At 46.8% G+C, this 7,685-nt stretch overlaps 1 long non-coding RNA gene across 1 annotated transcript; it reads left to right on the top strand.

Moving 5' to 3' along the window:
• The first annotated feature begins 567 nt into the window (after nucleotides 1-567).
• On the top strand, nucleotides 568-2,992 carry LOC150013517 (uncharacterized). Its single transcript, XR_016510815.1, has 3 exons — nucleotides 568-668; nucleotides 1,298-1,421; nucleotides 2,740-2,992. It is a non-coding gene; the product is annotated as an uncharacterized LOC150013517 (long non-coding RNA).
• The last annotated feature ends 4,693 nt before the right edge of the window (nucleotides 2,993-7,685 follow it).

The raw sequence follows: 7,685 nt of genomic DNA on the forward strand, positions 1-7,685 counted from the left end.
TTTTACAGCAGGAGAGCAGAGAAATAGGAACTCAGTGAGAAAAGAGACTGATGAGGTGGGGTTCTGCTGGCATCCTGTGAGCAGCAGCTGAAATATTTCCCCCAAGTCCCTCCAAAGTTGGGCAGCCCTTGACTAAGTTGGCCACCTTGTCCTCCTCAGCTGCTGTACCTTCCTGGAACTGGCATCTCTGAGGCGTAAGTGAGGAGAGGGAGACACGTGAGCTCCCTGCCCACTCGTCCACACCCCCTCAGACAAGCATGCAGATACTACATAACCACACTGGCAAACAGCCATGTGACCTGAAACCCATTCTCGGCGACTTGTCAGCGGGCACTCTATGCAGACTCTAACTGCTGAAATGCATGCGTTCCAGATGTTTATCTCCTAATTACGAGTCTCTGATGTGTCACTTACAGTAATGTGCTTGTCCATGCTAATATTTTCTCTGTCCCCACAGGGTTTGTCAGGGCAGGTTTGATGCAAGGAGAGACAGAGTGTCCCTAGTGTGTTTTAATTAGGCAACTGCACCCCAGTCATGGCCAGCATCAGGTGCCAGACTTACTGCAATGCAGTTTGGATCAGCCACGATTCATTGATGTCTGCTCTGAGGTGAAGGAGCAGTCCTCTCTTGTTAGGGGCTCTCAGACTCCAGGGAAGGGACCTGACAGGTATGGGCCACTAATTAGCATATAAGGTGACCAGTGCTCCAAACCAGCTGGCGGTGGGGGGGGGGGGGGCAGGCTTTGAGCTGAGGAACTCCACCAGAGACATGGGTGACGGTGGGACAGTTTAGCTGGGCCTTTCCCACTGGACCAGAAGGAGATGAGCAGGCAGACGCAGAGCAGGACTGCACTCCCGGCAGAGGACAGGGCCTGAGCAAAGGCATAGAGGTGTAAAAGCTCAGGGACATTTGGCATGTGATGGATGCTTGGGCGATGTGGACAGAGTGGGAAGGATAAGGCCAGGGAGGCAGGCTGGGAATGGGTCACACAGCGGTGCCTTAAAGTCAGGCTGAGGACTTGTTTCTGTAAGCAGCACAGGAGGCACGGCTGTGTTTCATTGGGAAGAAACATAATCAAGGTGTATTGTAGATAAGTCATTTGTTGTAGAACAGAACATGGATGAGAGGAGGCCAAATGAAGAAAGAAGGGAGACGTTGTAATGCTCCAAGTTCAAGATGATCGGGCCTGAATGGGGAAGGGCCTGGGGAATGAGCAAGTGGAACAGAGTGTAGAGAACTATCCATGGGAGGGTGAGGCAGGTAGGAGTGAAGGAAAACTCCGGTGTTTCTGGCTAGGATGACAGAGACATGGTCCATGAACTGAGATGAGGACTTCAGGACGCACAAGTCTGGGGAAGCAGTGAAAAGGATGCAGTAGAGATGAGCAGAGTAGATTTTGGAACCACCAGGTCAGGAGTATGTAAGTCCCCCACCCTCTAGGCTGCATGAGACATTTTAGGTACCCACGAATCTCAGTTTGCATGGTCTGAAAAGCTTGGTGTGATCATTTACTGCCAGGGTTCTGATCCATAGCTCCATCTCTCCACATCTTCCCCGAGTCAAGGGGGACTTGTCTTCCACCTCAGGATCCTCAGTCTCAGATCTTAGCCTCCACTCCTCCCCCTCAATGACAGCTCAGCAACTGCCCAAGCCCCCGAGACCCCACCTCCATCGCTATCCATTCAGCACTCTTTCCCCTCTCTGCCTCTCCTTCTCTCCTAGTTTCCAGCCTGGGCTTGCTTTACAGGAATCTGCTGAGCCTCCTACTCTGCCTGGGCCCATGCTTGTGGCTTGGTGGATGCTGGGGTAGTGAGGGGCAGGAAGAGGGGAGCATCTCCTGGTCCTCCCAATCCTGCTCCTCCCTCCCACCATGCTCCTCCTTTTCCATCTTTCTGAGGAAAACCTCATGGTCAGTTGGGCCTACAAGTTGAGGCTTGTGGAGAAGAAGGTGAGGATAACTGGTGGGCCTGAGTGATTCACAGGTGTTGAAAAACTAGTTCTGCTGTAAGAGGCAAGTCCCCAGTGAATCAGTTGTCCCTTAGGCTCAGCATCTGGCAGGTCTTCCCTATTTGCAATCACTCAGTTTCTTTGTCTTTTCTTCTCTCCTTTCTTCCTCCTTCCTTCCTTAAGTGTGTACAGAGCACTTCCTCTGGGCAAGCACAGGGCTGGTCCCTGGGGATGTGGAGGTGGGTGGGGCATGGAGGGTGTCCACCTCGAGCACTGGCTCCAGTGGCAGATAAGAAAGCAGACACTCATCGTTCCCATACAAGGTCCATGACAGAAGAGAGCGCAGAGGAAGGGAACTAGCAGTTTCAGAAGGGCATTTAAGACAGAAACACAGAACATCCCAGGCTATGTCCTATTCCTTTCTTAATTCTTTTCTACCTTCCCTCCTTCCTTTCTTCATCTTCTTCCATATCTTTATCCCAACAAAATACTGATGAAATCCTTTGACCAAACCATGCCAGGACCTGTGCTAAACACTTCCTATGTCTTATTTTTACCTAATGATGCCCGTGATATAAAGACAACCCCCACTCTATTATTTCCACTCTAGACATGAGGAGAATGTGGCTCAGAGACTTTAGATGATGTCCTAATCAGTGGCTAGTGGGTGGTGGACCTTAGAACTGGATGACAGATGCTGTTTGTCCCCCTGCTATGTATGTATAGCACCTCCTTTTAGACATTGTGAAAGTGTATTTCTTCTAAGAAGGTAAATGTCTTCTTGCCTTTAGATGAGAAAACAATGCCAGTGGAATACAAAGGGCACAGAAAAAGGAAGTTAGAAGACCTGGTCCCATTATCTTTCCGCAGAGGGCTCGATGCTTGACAAAGAGCTGGAGGAGAGGTCTATTCTCCTGGTACCCTCTGCCCCACACAGCTTGGGGTTCTCTGAGCAGAACGAACAGGACCTACCACGCAGGCCAGGAGGTCAGCGTGGCTCTTACCCAGTCACCCAGGGCCTGTGTTGGGTTTAATGCTCTGCTGTCACCATCTTAAAATCCTTAATACTTTTCACAGGAGGCTTCACGTTTTTCTTTTGCACCGGGCCCCACAAATTATGCAGCCAGTCCTTCTTGGGAAACCAGCTTTCCTGCCCACTCCCTGTCACTCTCAGGCTGCTGCCCTTCGTGCAATTCCCCACCGGCTCCCCTGCGGCCTGGGCTTCTCCTTTGATCTGAGACACAGGCTGGTTCCTGGGTCCGCACAGAAGAGCGGAATGATGGTGTCCAGCACCAGACGTGATTATCCAAATCACTTCCTCCTGTGACCAGGACCTGGCTTAATACTTCCCAGGTACCAGGTGTTCCCCAAATATCTGCATGTGGAAGGGTTTGGGTGGCTCCATTCTTTTCTCTTTTGATAAAAACAATTAGGTCATTTAGAATATGAAAAGCTTTGAAATCATGAAAGTACTTTATTTGAAGTTTGGGGAAGAAAGGATTTTGATGGTGAAAGGAAAGACAGCTATTTCCATTTTAAACAAGGAAACAACAGGAGAGATTTCTGCAGTAAGGTAAGAGCTGGGACTCCATTGTCCAGGATATTAGCTAGGGACCCTACAGAGACACTCTTTTGGTCACTTGGGAGCAGGCCCAATAGGCAGAAGTTATAGAAAGAAATCTTTGGGCTTAGAGTGATGAAGAGCTTCTAGCATTCAGAAATTTCTGGATGGGGACTTGACACCCATAAGGGAGTGAAGTGCTCGTTTCTGGAGGTGCTGAGCGTGCCTCATGTTCACATCTATTGCACAGAGGGGTGGAGGAGCCCCAAGGATCAAATGGGCTCTTGGACCAGACGAGGTTTAAGGTTCTTAACAACCCTGACAATATGCACTTAGTTGACTATAATGACTCCGGGCTGCTGAGTTTTCCTACCCCAGTGATTCTATGATTCTTGCGGTTTTAATTCTAAAAGCTGAGGTAACAGCTCATTTCCACAGAAGACAGAAGTAGAGCCTGTGTTACTGTATCTCCTACCTAATATATAAGTCAGAGAATATTAATTGCTTCAAATTCTGTCAAGATTCCATGAAGCTGGAGCCCTTCTCAGAAATGAATAAACAAACAAGTGAATGAAGGAAACGAGAAACAAGGCAGAAACAAGCCGCCTTTTAAGATTAAGATCAGAAAGTGTAGACCTTGGATGGTGGTTCTCCCACGACACGGGGTCCCACAATCCTAGCCACTCCTCACCGCACAGCGGCTGCAGGGCCGCCGGCCTCTGGGCTGGCTGTCCGTTTCCCTGCGGAGCAGAGCCGGCAGCATTAGCGCCCACCTGGCTGAAGGCCTGGGGAGAGCATGTCTATGAAACGCTAGTAGAAAGTTCTGTGACACTTTAACATCACAGTGTTCCCTGCATTTCCGCAGACATAAGCCACATCCTGGAAACAAGCCACGCCCAGGTACATGAAGAGGCAGCTGGGAAAGGCCTGTTTCTTCAGTTCACAGTGTGGAAAGCACAGTTCCAAGAGTCAGGGGGCCCAACTGCTCGTTCTGGCTCTGCGTTTGAAATACTCGGTGGCTTTGTCTAAGTCCCTTCTCCTCTCTGGCCTCGCTTTTATCATTTTAAAATGAAGACATAATAGTTCCACACCACACAACAGTTATGAGGGTGTAATTAGTTAACATTTATAAAATGCTTAAAAAATGCCCATGGCATTGCAAACACTATGAATAATGAAAAAGAAAACCCATTCGTCTTTACAGCAACCTCTTAAGATAGGCATTCCCATCACCATTTTACTGAGGAATCTGAGGTTCAGGTAGCAAGTGATGTACCCAGGGTCATATACCTGCCCACTGCCACCAGAGCCAGATCATCTATGAGATGACTTCCAATTCCAATAGTCAGTGATTCTATCTTTATAAACTGATAATTTTGCCGGGATTTCATTTGTCCCTTGGTTCTGGTAGGCACTATCTAGATGCAGGAAAAGTTGCCTTTCAAGCTCATCTCCAATCCATTGATGAAGTAAGTGGAAAGCCATTTTCAGTAGCAACATGGCGCTCAGGGTGAGATGTGGCCTTGGAGGCATCTAACAAGAAGCCCCAAACTGCTGACTCTATTTTACATCAGTGAAATGGAACCCATTTTCCCAGCTTAGCAGCAATTCGGAATATGTTCCGGGGTTTCCAAAATGAAGGTCTCATCCTGTTTCTGCCATGGCAGTCCCTATGCAGGTCAACAGCATCAACACTCTACGGTCTTCCCAGACTAGAACGTCAGAGTCTTCTTCCTCCCTCACCCTCATAGGTAATCCGTCACCAAGGTCTACAAGAGACGTCCCATCATGCTGTTTAAAATCCCTAAAGGAATCTCCATTATACACAGTCTAAATGTACCATTCCAGGCCCTTCAGGTGGGAGCCCCTCCCTAACTTCTCCCCCTGACCCACTCTCTTCCCACAGCTTCCACCCGTGGGCCTCCAGGGCAGACAGCCCTTCAACCACAGAGAGCCTGCACATAGCAAATCCTCCCCAGCCTTCCTGTTCTGCACCTGGCATTTCTAGGAGAAATGGCCCATCCTTTCTTTCTCTCTTATTAAGGTGTTTAAATGCCCTTCCTCTCTAGCTGTAAATCCCATTCCCTGTTGCCTCCTCAGGACACCATCTTGTCTCTGGTTTCTTCCTTTTCTTCTTTACTTGTTCCTTCTATAAGCCTAAAAATGCTCACTCTCCTCTCCATTTTAACAAAACCTCCCAACACCCATGTGTCCTTCCAACTTCTACCCTTCAAAGCCAATACTCAGTGCCTCTAGTTTTCTACCTCCTACTGTCTCCTCAAACAATTATAATCAGACTTCTGATCTTTTCATTCCACTGAAATGACTCCTTTCCATGGTTTCCCCATCTTTTACTTAAACCTAAAAATCCTAATCACTCCTAAGGCATGAATCATTCTCAAAGGTATTGGTTGATTATTGTTAACTACTCCCCACTTCTGAAAGACTCTCTTCTTTAACCTTGAAGTTTGTTGGTTTTTCTTCTATTTCCCTGGCCACTTCTCAGTTTCCATTGCAGGCTCCTCCTCTACCTTCACTTAAGATCCCTTTTCACCCATGATATCTCTACCAGTCAGGATGGGCTAGGTCATGCTGCAATGAAAAAACAACCCTTAAAATCTCAGCGACACACATTTATTTCTTGTCTGGACTACATGGCCAATGCAAGGCAACATAGCGCAGATCCAAGAAAGATGAGAGTCAAGAACCATTGCTCAGCATGAACAAGACTGAGTACTAAACAAGGAAATTCAAACATTTTACTGGCTAGATTTCAGAATTGCTATGGTGAACTTTTTGGAATAGAAGTGTCTACAGCAGTTATCTTATCCATGTCCTATCATTGTGTACAGGGCAGATCATTTTTCTCTTTAGTTCACAGGAGTTCAACTCAAGAGGACCTACACTCAAGGAGCTGTCCTTAAGGCAATGTACCCAAAAAGCCTTCTCTCTGTACCTAAACCCGATTTAGATAATAAGATTCTGGACTTCATTCTAATACTATAATAGAATGAGATTTTGGGGAGCCTTGGGGAGGGTAAGCATGTGGGAGAGATGTGAACCACCAGGGGCTGAGGTTAGACTGTCACAGCCAGCCTCCAAGGATAGGGTTGGCCTGGGTGACCAATAGGCTATTTCAGAAATGATAGAGTGTGGCTTTTGAGACTAGGTCATAAAAGGTATAGCATCCTCTCTCTGTTTTTCTCTTTGTCTCTCTCTGGTAACTCACTCTGGAGGAAGTCAGATGCTATGTTATGACAGTGTCAAGCAGCCCTGTGGGGGAGTCCACATGACAAAAAACTGAGATCTCTTGCCAATATGCATGTGAGTGATGCAAGCAGATTCTCCAGTCCCAATCAAGCCTTCAGATGACTGCCATCCTTGTCAGCTTTCTGACTGCACCCTCATGAAAAGCCCTGAGCCAGAACCTTCAGAGAAGCTGAATTCCTGGCCCACAAAAGCTCTGTGAGATATGGATATTCACCATTAATCCTTCATTATCTTTTTTTTTTTTTTTTTTTTTTTTGCCTTAGATGATAACTCTCATCTAAGCTACTACGAATGTTCCTCTAATCTGCCTCTTTGCTTGCAAATTTCCCTTTCACAGATTCACTTTTCTTACAGGGGCTTGAATAAAAGGTAAAACGCATGAATCTCTTCAATATCCTTTAAGGATCTCCCATTGCTCTCGGGGTAAAGCCAAAATTCTTCAATATGGCCTACAGGGCCTGCGTGATCTGATGTAATGTCGCCTGATCTTTCCGGACCTAACTCTCAAGGCTCTTTTCTTTCAGCTCTAAATTCAGGCAACCAAATTTCTTTCATTTTCTAGAATAAGCTCTCCTTTTTCCAGATTCTTGATTAGACTTCTCACACAAGCTTCTCTCTGCCTGGAACACTTCTCTGTTCTCCTTTCTTCCCCAAACCTTTATTCATGTCCCATTGATCCCACCTCTGAGAATCTTGTCCTAACTTTCTTATGGAAGGTGACCCTCATTGTGTTCCAAGACAAGATATACCGTAGTCCTATCATAATAATAATCATTCTGTAATATTATTAACTTCAATTAACAGTAATATTAATATGAGTTACTTATAACAGATGTTGTCTGGGCCTACCTCTGAGTTATCTACAGACATTTTCTCTAATAAGGAGTTTCCTGTATCTCTCCTTGA

The sequence above is a fragment of the Furipterus horrens genome, unplaced genomic scaffold, assembly GCF_987537825.1.
Source record: "Furipterus horrens unplaced genomic scaffold, mFurHor1.1.pri manual_scaffold_4, whole genome shotgun sequence".
Lineage (NCBI taxonomy): Eukaryota > Metazoa > Chordata > Mammalia > Chiroptera > Furipteridae > Furipterus > Furipterus horrens.